We start from the raw sequence: 16,684 nt of genomic DNA, 5'->3' as shown, positions 1-16,684 counted from the left end.
CCAAGGCCCAGGACTGAAAAACAAACAAACAAACCAAAAAAAAAAAAAAAACCCAAAAAACAAAGATTTGCTCTCTAGCCTGCAAGGTTAACTTAGCTACTCAGGAAGCTGAGGTTGGGATCATGCTTGGAAGCTGTTAGGTTTTTGAAATAAATAGCTGATAAAGGAGAACGCCACATGGTATTCAGGCAGGAAAGAAAGTTCATTACGGAACTGCTGGCCTGTGGCCGAGGTGATGCAAGGCTGGAGAGAAGGGCAAGAGTACATTATTTTTTTAAAAATCAACTTATCTCAAGACATAGATAAAGCCAGTTTAGAATTTAAAACATATGTCAGTTCACTTAGTAATAAGTAGGTCTCCTATCATAACAGTAAAAACATTCAGAACAATATCTGAAAGCATGTTGACCTTCTTTAAAAGATGGCAAATTGTGCAAGAATACATTTTACCTCTGTGTCCATACAAGGGGTATCAATGAGATCATCCAAAAGAAACACAGGCCTACAATGACCACCAGCAGGCAGACCTTGAACCAAGTCTTAAGTAGAAACCTTGGTAGATCGTTGGCACCAATCTAACCCAATCCATGGGTCCAAAATGCCAGGGAAGCCATGGTAGTTCTTCCTAAACATATACAGTTCCCTGTTACATCAAGAGTGCTCAATCTATGAGAAAATGTGATTTCTAAACACTGGCTATAGATAATGCTCACTGATAGTTTCCAAACTGAAGTAAGCCACATTATACAGAAATACGGAATGACTATACAGTCTCCACAAAAAGATGGGGGAAGCACATTAGCAAAAGAAGGAGTTTGATTATAAAGACTTCTTTCTTCTTGGGCAGTTCATCTACATTATAACTGTAATGGGACAGTTTAGATAGTTGACAATGGGTAAACAGTAACACAATATTAATCATATATAGTTTATTCCTAGCAACGTATAAGTTGGAAAGATGTATTTTACCTTTTATGCAGTATTGAGATTCAAACTCAGGGTCTTGTGCTTGCTAAGCAAGTACTCTGTGCCTCCAGCCCTGCAAAAGTAGATTTTTTTAATGAGTATAGTTAAGAGGGAGGGGAGTGGGAGGAGAAACCGGGAGAAAATGAGGGAGGGGAAACAGCATACAAAAAGAAATGTACTCATTATCCTAATAATGTAACTGTAATCCCCCTGTTCATCACCTTTACAATAAATAATAAAACAGAAGAAAAAGGGAAAAAAAAGATCTATTTAATGGTTTGTTTGTAATTGGAAAGCCTAATTAGGCCAGCCTTTTTCTAGTTATTATTACTAAAGTTCAAAATTCTATTGATTTCTCCAGAGAGACTTTGCTTTGATATATTGTGACCAATAAAATATTGTTCTTATTATTTCATATTCTAATTGCTAAGATTCCAAAGTAAGTGGTTGACGTTTTAAACTTGTTACATATTTTCTACAAGACTTTTCTGTTTCTCAGTTTTGCACTAAAAATAAAGATTTTAATTTTCATAACAATGGTTGGCTTTTATGTGAAAAACTAGACAGCAACTATTCACAGCTTTGCAAGCTATAGGTGTACTCTTCTCAACTCTGCCTGTAACACAAATACAGCCATGGACAATTGGCTGTATTCCAGTAAAACATTGTCTTCCAAATAGATACCCATAGATTGTACACCTCTACTTTACAGAAACCCTGGTCAAAGTTCTGTATAGCCACCTTACATTGTTTAAATTTAGACAAACCACATGAAGGCTGGGAGCCACCTTACATTGTTTACATTGAGACAAACCACCTGAAGGCCAGGCATGATGGCATATGTCTATAATCCCACCTGGGTGGCAAAAGCAAGAGGATCACAAGAGACCAGCCTGGGCTACAAAGTGAGATTATATGGATCAGCTGCCTATATTAGGAACCTGGAAAAAAATCACATGATAATTCAAAGTATTATTTGCTCAGGGAAAAAAATGCAGAGAGGTAGTTAATACCATCACTAAAAGCCCTGCTGCTTTTTTCCCCCCTAATTTCTTTAGGGCATTTCTTTACCTTGAGCTTCCTTCCCCTTCTGTTCCATTCCCTCACCTCCCTTTCCCTCCTCTCCTTCCCTGCCAAAAGCCTCTCACAGTTAACTAGGATGTTGCCATGCAGTATCTCTTCACTTGAACTTGAACTTCATAGTGGTCCAAGCAAGACTACAGCACTAGATGGAATGTTTATGTAGATACATTTTATCTTTTCTTTCTCAACTGGCATTGTTACAAAGGAGTAAGATATTATTATTAATAATAATTGAAAAAAGTTTATGGTAGGAAAGAATAATACTGCCTTCAAAACCATCAATGGTCTGGGTGCTGTTGACTTGTGCCTGTATCCTAGCTATTCAGGAAACTGAGATCAGAAGGACTTCACTTTGAATCCAGCTCAGGCAGAAAAGTCTGCTAAATTCCATCTCAAAAAGAAAAAAAAAAAGCCAGAAAAAAGCAAGGATAGAGAAGCATGGCTCAAGTAATACAGCATGAATCAAGCAAGTAAAAGTCACTAAGTTCAAACTCTCAGAAGAAGAAAATAAACCCAGCAAAATTTAAGCCCCTTGCTTCCTAGATTAGAGCATCAATGTGCAGCTAAATTTCAAATCCTCTGTCTTCTGGTTTTGTGCCTTCTTGATAATAGTTTTCAAGGTGGGGGGAGGGGCGGAATCCCCTCTTTCTTTAGGGAGGCATTGCTGTGCTGTTTCCAATCCTGCTGTGCATTAGCATCAATTTATTAACTATAAAGATTCCTTCCTGGGGCTGGGAATGTGGTTTAGCAGTAGAGTGCTTGCCTTGCATGCACGAAACCCTGGCTTCAATTCCTCAGCACCACATAAACAGAAAAAGCCACAAGTGGCTTTGTGGCTCAAGTGATAGAGTGCTAGCCTTGTGTAAAAAGAAGCCAGGGACAGTGCTCAGGCCCTGAGTTCAAGCCCCAGGACTGGCAAAAACAAAACAAAACAAAAGATTCCCTCCACTCTGCCCTTCCCAGGCACACAATAGGTGTGAGAGTCCCTGGGAACAATAAAAACAAGGAAAGGAAAAGGAATGACTTCATTTGGTTGCTGCAACACAGGCTGCACTGCCTAACACTCAGGTTGCTTTAGTGTCAAAAATGTTTTGAATTTTAATATTGTTTTAGTAAAAAAGTTTAGCTTAGTTAAGCATATCTTCTCTCGTTTAATCTGTAAGGTGCTACTTTTCATTCTGCTGTGTATGTTTTTTCTTTTTTTTCTTTTTAGTGAAAAGAAATACAAGTTCCTTTGATGTAGGGAGCAAAGCAACATATCAAACATTGAGATACCAATGAAAGAACAGAAATTCCTCAAAGTCCAAGCTCAAGAATCAGGCCGGCCAAGTAGAATGTACCTACCAAAAATTAATAATCTGCATAAATGTTTAGCAAAATATTTTAGTCTTTGATACATCTAATAGGCAAACAAAAATAAAACCCAACATTCATCAGTCTTTAGTTCGAATCCAAATACTGAAAAATGAAACAGCAACTTCTTAGGCTACAGGGACTTATTCACTTAATAGACACTGACTGAGTATCTATAACGTATTCTGTCAAAGATTGGATGCATGGTTGTGGTCTATCTCATAAGGAGCTAACAGTCTAGTGTGGAATATAGACATTAAGACAAGCAAACATATGTGTACATATAAGAAATTAAATACCCAAGAAATTAAGAGAAAGACATCTGTGACCTAGGAAGGAGTTGCTCTACTTACCGTACACTACTACTCTCATGATTACACAGCTCCTTTGTACGTCTTAATCCTATCTCAACTTGTCAGTTAATTGGCTGAAGTGGGAGGTGAGAGTAAGAGGAAAAAACCTACCACCTTCACCCCAAACACAGTTTTAGTGAGCTGGTAGCATCTGGTCAGGGTTGAGTGAAATAGATAGAGGAAAGAAATTAAGAAAGCAACGAACTCACCTACTGGCCTGGTTTTTAATCTTTCCTCAAATCATTATACATTTATTTATTTTTATTATATATCATTCATCACTATCTTTATTATATGCATACTTATTTATTATATATCTACTGGCCTCTGTTTTATTCTTCCTGACTATTCATTATTATCGTCCACCACTTGCTGCCTGTATCCCGCACGATGACATCAACACTGGTGAGCTGTTTATAATGGAGATTGTATCCCATGGATACTTTGGAACTTCTAGGGTGCCTGAGGTGCCCGGGCTCTTCCCCATGCTCAGGCCGAGGCAGGCCTGTGCTTTTCACCCAGGTCACAGTGCTGCCCTGAGATATCAAAGTGGGCCAGAGTAGCCAAACTCGATGATGCAAACCAAAGGAACATAGCAATCTCAACAAAACCAACATCAGGTAAAGTTGTTCTGTGATCATAAATGAAATGACCAAAAATAGCAAATAGTCTTGCCTACACACGAGAAACAAACGCATCTTGCCATCTGCAGGACGCTCCTCCATCTAACACTGGTTTTGCTCATTTCTGGAGGTCTCAATTCTCATGTCACCCTACCTCCTACCATACCTAATCTTCTTAAAATACAAGAGGAAGAAAATGAAAAAAAAAAAAAAAAAAGATACTTAACAAAAACTCACCTTTTGGAACACGATCCTTACCTAAAGAGTGGCCCATTGTGTTCTTCCTCTCTTGTCTTTCTTTTCTAAACGTTATCTGTTTTCCTGGCAAGGACCTCCATTCCCTTTCATTCTCTGTTCTTTCACCAGACTGGCTTGATTGTCCTGGAAGGTAAATCCCTCTCCCAAGTCCCTACCCCATCCTGGCAGACAAACACATCTGCAAGCTTCAGTCTCCTGGTCTGCTGTCTCTTGGGCCCCTCCCAAAATTATTCTAACTGGAACTCTTTCCCCCTGTCTGTGCCCCTGGGCCCACCCAGAGTGTACCCACCCTCCAAACCTAGCCCAGGATCACCCCAGTCAGTCGCCATAGGCGATCCTGGCCCTGGGTCTAAATTCCATACCAATCTTTTCCTCTGTTCCAAGTTCGCCCCAAACACGACAAATCCACCGCTCTCTCCCTGCCCTAATTTAGCCAACTCAGGCCTGAAAGGGCTCACACTGTTTTCAGGCAGTGTTTCACTCGCCGGTCTGTCCACCACCAATCCCCAAGCCTCATGCAGACCCGCTCCACCCGCCGCCCCCCCCCACCCCGCCCGCCTCCCGAAGCACCCAATTCGCAGCCAGCCGGCCTCACAGCCAATCAGCGGCCCGCATTTACACTGGGCCGGGTTCCTTTCCTCAAGTCGAAAAGGCCCCCACCGCGCTCAGTGCCTGGCCGGACTCCAGCTGGACAGCAAGGTGAGTGGGCCTGGGACCCCGCCGCGCTGCCTGCGCCCTGGGGACCGGGGGCATCGATGAGGCCCGCAGCCGCCGCCGCCGCGCCAGGCCAGGCTGGGACCAGGCAGGTAAAATGCACCTCCTAACCCAGACCCCGGCTCCGGAGCCACGGGGCCACTGCAGCCGGATCCAAAGCCCGGTCCTGGCGCGCTATGGCAGGGATCACCATCCGATCTGCCTCAGGATCCGCGTGGTATTCCCGGGAAAGAAAGAATGGCTTAGGGGACTGGCCTCCCCGACAGCGCCTCTGTACCCCAGTCACTCTCTTGTCACCTTTTGTCGTCGATGATTTTGCAATTTGGAGATTTAGAAAGAAAGCAATCTGAGGGGAACAAGGATTCCAGGTTCTTCAGAAACAAATGATCCGTTTTTGACTAAGAAAACAAAGGCTGTTAACTCGTCTCAAACGTGAATCCTAGTGGAGTTCAAAGTTTTTAACGGACCAAAAGCAAGCCAGTCTCGCCCCTGAGAAGAAAGCTACAGGTCTGAGCCTCCACACACAGAAGTCCTTCCTTCATCCAACACGTGGACGTGAGGAGAGAAGTGGGGCAGCAAGCTCACGCCACACCAGACACCCCACCCCATTGCAGGCCAGCTGTTAAATTTCACCTCAAGTAGAAGTCTTAGGAATTGCATGCCATGATAAGGTGCCCAGATTGCACCAGGAAGCCATAGTCTTCCTCTGGAGACACTGATCATTACAAAAATCCCATTTCACTTGATCAGTTCAGTAATTTCTGGATGGACCCCCTTCAATCTTAACTTTAAGGATTAACTTTAGCAGAAACTTTCCCTAACAACGTGGTTTTGAGGCGTCTCCTTCTTACCTTACTTTTCCAGCCAGCATTTTGTTCACCTCTTAGATGCTCTCTGTTGTAACCATGCATTCTAGAAGTGGACTAACTGGAGGAGCATGAAGTGAACATAGTCTTGCTTAGTCATTCTTTTAATCAATATGGAATGAAGTACTTATCCCATTGTGCAGTTATATAGTGGTAATCTGGCTTTAGTTTACAGTTAACCTGAGCCTCCTGGAATTGTCAAACAAAAGCCTTTTCAGCCTACTCCATATATCTATATATGCATATATATGAAAATGAACGCCTGATATTGATCATTTAAATTTAAATCTAGAGCGTTAAACATTAAAACCTTATTAATTGTCCACCTTAACTGGTTTTATTATGACCTTCCTATATTTGACTGCTACATTCTTCTGTCATTCATATACCACCCATTTTTCCTCTCTGGTCCCCTTCTGCTGGTTTCACTTCTTTCTCCCAAACACTCCCTTTTGCTTTTATGATTTATTATTATTATTACTTGTTTTATTTAGGTGTCACATATGAGACAAAATAGAATTGTGTCTTTCTGAGGTTGGCTGATTTCACTTAATATAATAATGTTCAGTTCGATTTTTCTGAAAAATGACATAATTTTGCTCTTTTTGAGTCACTAAAACTCCACTGTGTATATATGCACTACTTTTTCTGTATCTACTCATTTCTAATGAGCGCTTAGGCCAAGTCCAAGATTAATTTGGTCATTCTGAATAATGCCCAGTAAACACCAATATGAAAATGTGTATATGTGTGTATACACATATATATGTTAACTTTGATTCCCTCTCTTGAGAGTAATGTAGCGGGAACATAAGGTAATTAGTTCCATTTTTAATTTTCTGATGAATCGCCATACTAACTTCAGCATTCAAACTGAGGTGATTTGGTTTACATGTCTTTGAAACTAAAGATGTTGACCATTTTCTGAATTAAAATAATAGTTTTTGCCATTTTTACTTTTGAGGTCCGCTCAATTCATTTGACCATTGGATTGGACTGTTTGTTCTTTTCTTTTTTTCTTTCTTTTTTTTTAAATTTATTTATTAATTAAACAAATTTTTGACAAGGTGTTGTGCAAAAAAGTGTACAGTTACATAGTAGGGCAGTGTGTACATTTCTTGTGATTTCTTACACCCTGTTTTTCTTTTCCTTTCCTAGGTCAGGTAGACATATATACGATACACAACGTACCAAGAACATATACAGTAGCCACGTGGCCTACGCCAAAGAAAATTTACCTAGGGCTTTAAATGTAATGTCAATATTAGACAATATGTCGACAGTAGTCTTATATGAACGTACATAGCTTTTGAGCTATTGTATTCCACTGAGAGGTCAATTTTTGACCTTTATATGTTGAGTAGTTGTTTGGTTTTAGTTACATAATGTTGGGTCGTTGACCCATTCCTGTGGGAAATACCATTTGACAAGCAGTTTTTGGTTTCACAGACCTGGTCTCTACTGTCTCTCCATCATCCCTTCTTAACAGTCATATATCAGGGAGATCATGCCCCTTTGTTTTCTGTGTTCTAGGCTTGTCTCGCTCAACATTACTTGTTCAAGGTCTGACCATTTCCCTGCGAATAACAATATTTCACCATTCCTAATCGCTATGTAGTATTCCATTGTGTATAGGTACCATATTTTTTGGATCCATTCATCTGTGGAGGGGCATCTGGGTTGTTTCCATATTTTGGCTATTGTGAATTGTGCAGCGATAAACATGGAAGTGCAAATGTCTTTTTGATATCTTGGGACCTGCTGTTCAGGATAGATGCCTAGGAGTGGTATGGCTGGGTCATAGGGTAGGCCTATATTGAGCTTTTTGAGAAACCTCCATACTGTTCTCCAAAGTGGTTGTACTAATTTGCACTCCCACCAACAATGGAGAAGGGTTCCTCTTTCCCCGCACCCCCTCTAGCATTTGTTGTTTCCTGAGTTCAGAGTATAGGCCATTCTAACTGGAATGAGGTGGTATCTCAGGGTTGTTTTTATTTGCATTTCCTTTACTACCAGGGATGTTGAACATTTCCTCATATGTTTCTTTGCCATTTTTATTTCTTCTCTTGTGAAGTCTCTCTTTAGCTCCTTTGCCCATTTCCTAATTGGTTTATTGGGCTTGGCGGGGCTTAGTTTTTTGAGTTCTCTGTAGATGACAGATATTAGGCCTTTGTTGCTGTGCTGGTAAAGATCCTTTCCCATATGGTTAGCTGTCTTTCTATTTTGGTGGCTATGTCCTTAGCTGTGCAGAAACTTTTTAATTTGTAGTAGGCCCATTTGTCGAGTCTCTCCCCTATTTGTTGTGCCCCTGGGACTATATTCAGGAAGTTCCTTCCTGTGCCTATAAGTTCTAGTGTCTTTCCTACTCTGTCCTTCAGTAGTTTCAAGGATTCAGGTCTGATGTTGAGGTCCTTGATCCATTTTGAGTTGATCTTGGTGCATGGTGATAGGCTTGGGTCCACTTTGAGTTTTCTGCATATGGCTGCTCAGTTCTCCCAGCACCAGTAGTTGAACAGGCTATGTTTATTCCATTGTATGTCTTTAGCTCCTTTGTTGAATATCAGCTGACTGTAAGAGTGCGGTTTTATTTCTGGATCTTCAATTCTAATCCATTGGTCTTCCAGTCTGTTTTTATACCAATAGCAGGCTGTTTTTGTTATGATGGCCCTATAGTAGAGCTTGAAGTCTGGTATTGTGATACCTCCTGCACTGCTTTTTTTGCCTAGAATTGCTTTGGCTATTCTAGGTCTTTTGCTTTTCCATATGAATTTATGGATTGTTTTCTCTATTTCAGTGAAGAATGTAACTGGGCTTTTGATAGGTATTGCATTGAATTTGTATAACAATGTGGGCAATATGGCCATTTTCGCTATATTGATTCTGCCTACTCATGAACATGGGAGGTCTTTCCATCTCCTTGTGTCTTCTTTGATTTCCCTTATTAGATTTCTATAGTTCTCATTAAATAGGTCTGTCATGTCCTTGGTTAAGTTGATCCCTAGGTACTTTATTCTTTTTTTGGCTACTGTAAATGGAATTGTTTCCATAATTTCTTTTTCTGCTTGTACATTGCTGGTGTACAGAAAAGCTGCTGACTTTTTGTGGATTGATTTTGTATCCTGCTACTTTGCCAAAATGGTTTATTAGGTGTAGGAGATTGGGGACTGAGTTTTTTGAGTTCTTCAGATATAAAATCATGTCATCTGCAAATAGGGATAGCTTGATTTCTTCCTTGCCGATGTGGATTCCTTTGATGTCCTCCTCTTGTCTTATTGCTATGGCTAGGGATTCCAGCACTATGTTGAAAAGAAGTGGGGAGAGTGGGCATCCTTGTCTTGTTTCTGAGTTTAGGGGGAATGATTTAAGTTTCTCTCCATTTAATATGATGTTAGCAGTTGGTCTGTTGTATATGGCTTTTATTGTTTTGAGGAATGTTCCATCTAGTCCTGTTTTCTCCAGAGCTTTTAATAAGTATGGATGTTGTATTTTATCAAAGGCTTTTTGGGCATTGACTGAGATAACAATGTGATTCTTGATTTTAGATCTGTTTATGTGGTGAATTACATTGATTGATTTACGGATATTGAAACATCCTTGTGACTGTGGATGAAGCCTACTTGGTCATGATGTATAATTTTCTTGATCAGTTTCTGGATCCTGTTAGCTAATATTTTATTGAGGAGCTTTGCGTCTGTGTTCATTAGTGATATTGGTCTGTAGTTCTCTTTTTTTGTTGGGTCTTTGCCTGGTTTGGGAATGAGTATGATATTAGCTTTGTAGAATGAGTTTGGGATTTCTCCCTCTGTTTCTATTTTGCAGAAGAGTTTGAGGAGTATTGGTATTAGCTCCTCACTAAAGGTTTTATAGAATTCATTGGTGAATCCATCTGGGCCTGGGCTTTTCTTTGTTGGGAGGTTCTTGATTACCCCCTGTATCTCGCTGTAAGTTATTGGTTTATTTAGTTGATTTATTTCTTCTTGATTCAGTTTGGGCAGTTTATAATTCTCTAAGAATTGATCCATTTCTGTAAAATTATTGTTTTTTAGTGAGTAGAGGTTCTTGAAATAGTTTCTTATGATTGTTTGAATATCGTGTGTACTTGTAATTTTTCTGGTAGAGTCCTTGATTTTACATATATGAGTCTCTTCTTTTTTTTGTAAGTCTTGCAAGGAGTCTGTCAATTTTATTTATTTTCTCAAAGAACCAGCTTTTAGTCTTATGTATTTGGTGAATGGTCTTTCTATTTTCAATCAGATTTATCTCTTCTTTAATCTTTGTGATCTCTCTCCTCCTAGTCATTTTAGGTTCGGTCATTTCTTGTTTCTCCAGTTGTTTTAGTTTCATTGTGAGGTTATTCACCTGCTCTGCGCTTCCATTCTTTTAATGTGAGTGCTGAGGGCAATGATCTTGCCCCTCAGTACTGCCTCAGCTGTGTCCCATAGGTTTCTTTGTGATGTATTTTCATTGTCATTGTAGCTTATGAATTCATTGATTTCATCTTTAATTTGGTCTGTGGCCCAAGTGTTGGATAACAGTGAGGGGTTTAGCCTCCAAGAATGTGTATAGCCTCTGTGGTAACCGTTGTTGTTGAGGGTTACCTTTAATCCACTGTGGTCAGATATAATACATGGGATGACATCAATCCTTTTGTATTTGCTGAGGTTCTTTGTGTGGGTTATGACATGTTCTATTTTGGAGTATGATCCATGGGCTGCTGAGAAGAAGGTGTATTGGGTCTTTGTAGGTTGGAAGATTCTGTATAGATCTGTCAGATCCATTTGGGATATGGTGTTACTTAGGTCCTCAGCTCCCTTGCTAAGCCTCTTGGTGTTGGATCTGTCTCTTGGAGAGAGTGGGGTATTAAAGTCACCCACTATGGTTGTGTTTGGGTCTATCTTGTTCTGTAGTTCTGTGAGAATTTACTTGACATAGGTAGGGCCTCTTTTGCTCGGTGAGTATACATTTATCACCGTGATGTCTTGATTCTGGATTTTTCCTTGTATTTAAATGTAGTGACCTTCTTTGTCTTTTTGAGTTGATTTTAATGAGAAGTCCAGCTTGTCTGAGATCAGGATGGCTACTCCTGCCGTTTTGGTAGATGCGTTTGCTTGGAAGATCTTGCTCCATCCTTTCATTCGGAGCCTGTTTTTATCCCTTGCTGTAAGGTGGGTCTCTTGTAGATAATAGATGGCAACTTTTTGTTTGTGGATCCATTCTGCCAGTCTGCTCCTCTTTATCGGAGAGTTTATACTGTTTATATTCAAAGAGATCAAGGATAAGAGTGTTTTTTCTCCTTCCATTTTCTTGTTGGGCTGTTTTTTCTCTCTCTTTTTTTTTTTTTTTCTTGTCTTTAGTGAGCTGCTCTTTCTGTTGGGCTCTGGCTATTGTAGTTTCTTTCTGTTTCTGTCTGGAGGTCCTGTACGGTTTCTGTTGGGTTGGATTCCCCTCTTAGAATTCGCTGTAGGGCTGGTTTTTTATTCACGTACTCCTTTAGATCCTCTTTGCTATGGAAAGATCTGATTTTCCCCTCGAATATGAACTCCAGCTTTGCTGAATATTTTATTCTAGGTTGGCAGTTGTTGGCCTGTAGAACTTGGATGGTGTTCTTCCACTCTCTTTGCGTGTGGTAGGTTTGTGTGGAGAGGTCTGCTGTTATTCGGATCCTCTTCCCATTGTAATAAATGTCTTTCTTCGCTTTGGCTGCACTCAAAATTTGCTCTTTATTCTTGAGATCTGAAGTCTTGAATATTATGTGCCTTGGCGTGGCTTTTCTGGGTTCTGGTCTGCCAGGTGTCCTATAGGCTTTGGTTACCTGGATGGGGTCCCTTGTGAGATTGGGGAAGTTTTCTGCAATACCTTTATTGAAAATATGTTGAAGCCCTCTGCTCTGGTATTTGGCTCCTTCTTCTATTCCAATTATGTGCAGATTATATCTCTTGTCTTTGTCCACTAGCTCCTGGATTAGTCTGCCCTGGAGCTTTACCGTTTCTTGGAGTGTGGTAATTTTCTGGTTCTTTTTTTTTGTTTTTTTGCCAGTCCTGGGCCTTGGACTCAGGACCTGAGCACCATCCCTGGCTTCTTCCCGCTCAAGGCTAGCACTCTGCCACCTGAGCCACAGTGCCACTTCTGGCCGTTTTCCATATATGTGGTACTGGGGAACTGAACCCAGGGCTTCATGTATACGAGGCAGGCTCTCTTGCCACTAGGCCATATTCCCAGCCCATTTTTCTGGTTCTTATCGGCTGCATCATCGTCCAAGAGAGAGATTCTGGATTCCATATGGTTAGTTTTTTGTGCTGTGGATTCAATTGCAGAGTTTATGGATGTCAGGAGCTATTTATGGTTGCCAGATCAGCTCTGATCGTGGAAATTTCTTCCTTTAAAGAGTTGTATTTTAAATCTATTTTTTCATGCATTTCACTTCTCAGGATGTTAAGGTCTTCTTTAACGGAGGTTTGCACTGTATCCATTTTTCCTTCCATTTCTTTCTTGGCTTCCTGGATGTCCTTCAAGACTTCCACTCTAAACTCCTGGAATTGTTTTCTGATTTTGTTTCTGAAGCTTCCATCATTTCTGCTAAGTTGATTTTTTTATTCTCCATCTCCTCTTCAGTCGTGCTGCTTTTTGGAGCTGGCGAGTTGGCTTGCCCTTTGATGAACTGTGTTATATTTCTTTGTGATTTGCGCATCTGGAGATCTGTGGGTGGCTTCCCTGGTTTGGCTTTGTGCTGGTTCCCGCTGGTCCGTCAGTGGTAGCCTTGTGTCCTGGTGTCCTGGGTCTCAGTTTGGGTTTGGCTGTTAAACCTTGCTGCCCAATGGGTGAGGGTGACCTTCTCGGTTGTTGCTGGGGTGGTCACTCTCCCTGCACTTGGGGGCCGGTAGGTTCTGTGTCTTTCTCTGTGGGACAGTGTCCTGCCGCTCTGTTGTGCTGACCCTAGCGTGCCCCTGGTGGGGGTTTGCTGTTTGCTTATTCAGCGTGGGGTGGAAGCTTTTCTCTTCTTTGGTTCTTTTTTCCGCTCTGTATCTTGGTCAGAGGAGCTCACCTCTCAGGCGGTTCACCCTTCTGTGTGGACCGCTCCGGGGCGAGTGTTGTTGAGGGGCGACCCACCCACTTGTGCGAAATGTGCCAAACTGAGTGGGCACGGCCTCAGGAGAGCTCTGCCCTCCTGTGCGGGCACACCTACCAGAGCGGGCGCTGCCGCCTGGGGGCTCCGCCCACCTGTGCGAAATGCGCCCACTACAGCGGGCGCTGCCGCTTAGGCTCTGCCTACCTGTGCAGGGTACCCCTACCAGAGTGAGCACCAGGTTGTTGGGGTGTGCTTGTGCCCTCCCGTGAGTACACTGTGGGTGGGGCGGTATGTGTAGGCCCCAGTGGGATCAAGTATCTGGGCGCTGGTTAGCACCCTCAGACTGTGCCTCTGCTGCGAGGTGGGGGTGTGATCAGGCCCAGGTGTCCCTGCTGGGCTGGTATTGCCCACCAGCACCTGTGACTTTAGTTGAAAAAGTCCGCGAAGCCCGGGGACCTCGGGTGGGGCTTGCAATGCCTGCCGTCCCCGGGCAAGGGAAGGGGGCAGGGCCGGTGCAGCCAGTTCAGGCTCCTCTGCTGCCTTGGCACTGATTCGCCCTTCCCCTGCTAGCTCCTGTGTCTTCCCAGAGCCTGATGGGACCTTGGCGCCTGATTTGGGGGTTCTTTGTTCCCTCGGGGTGGGGGGGGAGGGAGGGAGTTCTAGCTTCTTTGTAGGGTTTGGGTCTCTGATAACTGGTCTCCAGTTTGGGGAGGGGGCAATGGGGAACTCACTGGTCCTGGATTGTGTGTGTGTCCCACGCCGCCATTGGCCCTTCGGGGGTGGGGTGCTGGGGTGTGGCGAACATTCGTGGTGGCTGCCCCAGCTCTCCCCTTCTGCACCATACAGTTCCCCCGCCGCTCACGTCCGATCATGGCCGTGCACTCCCGAACTTCCCGTCGCCGCCGTCTGTCTTGGTCCGCGCTCCCCCTGGGGTCCATGGAGTCCTGCTGTCTGGACTCTGCACTCCCGATGTGGGTTTTCGGCAGTCAGTCTGCCGTTCGCCGGGTCCCCTTTCCCAGCCTGGCCCTGTTCGGGCCAGGATCGGCTAGTGGGGGTAGGGTACCCCGGAGATTCTCCGGCTTCATGCAGGTTATAGGCTCTTCTTTTTTTGTTCCTTTTTGTATCCTGCATTTCTCTACTGCTTCTGGCTGCTGGTTTTGCTGGGTTCTTGATGGGGTTTTGGGTGCTGGAGTTCCCAGCTCGCTATTCAGTTGGAGCGAGTTGGGGTGCCTCCCTACTGTGGTGGCGCCATCTTCATCTCGGACTGTTTGAGTTCTTTATGTATTCTGGATATTAGTCACTTTGCCAGCTAACGTAGATGTTCTCCCATTCTGTAAGCAATATTCACTCTGGTAATTATTTCCTTTGCTGTGAAAAGACGTTTTACTTTGATGAAATCCTATTTGTCAATTCTTGCTTATATTTCCTGAGCTATCGGGATATTATTCAGAAAATTCATTGCCTCTATCTCTAACTTCAAGTGTTTTCTCTATATTATCCTCCAATAGTTTCAAAGTTACCAATCACTTGCTAAGGTCTGATGCATTTTGACTTGAGTTTTGTAAACAGTTAAAGAGAAAGATGTAGTTTTAGTCTTCTATTTGTGGCTATCTAGTTTACCCAACACCATTTCTTGAAGATGTCTTCCCGCCAATGTGTTCTTTCGGGCAATACTGTTGGCAATCAGATAGCTGAAACAAATTCTAAATTTTATTCCATTGGTCTATCTGTTTTGTGCCACTACCATACTATGTTATGTCTCTGAAGTATAATTTGAAGTCAGTTACTGCAACCCCCAGCAAGGTTGCTTAGTCTATTATTCAGTGTCTTTTGTGCTTCCATATAAACTCCAGTTTTGTGAAGAATTACAAAGAAATTTTGATGGACAGGCACTACATCTTAGATCACTTTTGGTCGTACAGCCATTTTTACAATATTAATTGTAAAATCAGTGAACATGGGAGGTCTTTCCATTTCCTAGTGTTTTTAATTTTATTTCTTCACAGTTTCATAGTTTTTATGGGCTTTGGATCCTTCCTATAACAATTCACCAGTCTTCTCAGTTTCCAGTTGTCCTCAAATGTGTCAGGCATGCCTTTTAACCATTATAAATGTATATAACGTAAACATTATATATACTACATCATTATTACATTGAATGTATCACCCTGATTCATAGTTGCCTGATTTTTATCAGAGAACATTACTTTTGGGGGAAAACAAGAAGGATGCAGTGAAAATATTAACATTAAAAGGCAGATAACTTCAGATTCTTTCCAACTTTTCCTGAAATTCTAATGTATCTGTTTGTGTAGCTTATTAGTGAATATAGGCACGTTCGCTATAATTCTAATTGCATTAGAAAATGCTTATCAAGTGGGCTGGGGATATGGCCTAGTGGCAAGAGTGCTTGCCTCCTATACATGAGGCCCTGGGTTCAATTCCCCAGCACCACATATACAGAAAATGGCCAGAGGGGGTGCTGTGGCTCAAGTGGCAGAGTGCTAGCCTTGAGCAAAAAGAAGCCAGGGACAGTGCTCAGGCCTAAGTCCAAGCCCCAGGACTGGCAAAAAAAAAAAAAAAAATTCTTATCAAATACCTTTGCTTCATGCACAGGAGAAAACTGGTTTGCTTCAAAGATTCTCAATGTAGAACTGAACACAATTGGTTCTTCCCTTGGTGAGTAAAAAGCCTAGACATGAAAGTGAGGAGACTTGAAGCAAGTTAGGAGCACACTAGAAATAATTCACAAAATATTACCTTCCCCGACAAAGAAAGCAAAGAGCCTTCAAAGGAAAAATATGCACCTCCATATAAGAAAGGCCTATCAGCCCATGCCCAGGCATGCATATTCCTGCGCATTCTCAGTTTATACATCACATGCTTTAAAAAAGAAAGGGAAAAAAAAGGCAGACAGGAGTGCCTCTGTGTGAGGCATTTACTATTATAATCATGTTTACTCTAGGTCATGTAAAAAGAGTAAATTAAAGACTAAATGATTTGGGCTAAATGATTTGTTTTTTGAAGGAACCAAACATTTGGGGAAAAAAACCCACAAAATAAAACTTTAAAAGAGCATTAACAGCTAACTGATGGTGCCTTACACCTGTAATCCTAGCTACTCAAGAGGTTGAGATTTGAGGATCAAGGTTCAAAACCAGCCTGGACAGTAAAGTCTGTGAGACTCTTTTTTCCAGTTACTCACCAAAAGCTGGAAGTGGTAGAAGTGGGGCTGTGGCCCAAGTGGTCTTATCAGCCCACTCTGATTTCTTTCTTAGATTGTGCCACTTTCCCCAGTTCCTTCCTCCTGGGTAGGAGGCTACCCAGGAACCGAGTGAAGTGTAGGAAGTACAGTGGGACTGGCTCTGAGTGTTGAATGGTGGATAGGTGAGAGATACAAGG

The 16,684-nt window shown here is 42.2% G+C and overlaps 1 protein-coding gene across 2 annotated transcripts in view; it reads left to right on the top strand.

Annotated features, from left to right (window-relative positions):
- The first annotated feature begins 5,224 nt into the window (after window positions 1–5,224).
- Window positions 5,225–16,684, top strand: part of Kyat3 (kynurenine aminotransferase 3) — a 57,506-nt gene continuing 46,046 nt past the window's right edge. The window contains exon 1 of one of the 2 annotated variants that reach the window (XM_048351717.1): window positions 5,225–5,335. The gene's annotated coding sequence lies outside the window, so the exon portion shown is untranslated. Of the gene's footprint in view, window positions 5,336–5,425; window positions 5,443–16,684 lie in introns of those variants that run through there. The other variant, XM_048351719.1, reaches the window with a different exon arrangement.

The sequence above is a fragment of the Perognathus longimembris genome, chromosome 7 (genome assembly GCF_023159225.1).
Source record: "Perognathus longimembris pacificus isolate PPM17 chromosome 7, ASM2315922v1, whole genome shotgun sequence".
Lineage (NCBI taxonomy): Eukaryota > Metazoa > Chordata > Mammalia > Rodentia > Heteromyidae > Perognathus > Perognathus longimembris.
The sequence above is the reverse complement of the archived record's forward strand: the minus strand, read 5'-3'. Positions and strand labels throughout refer to the sequence as shown.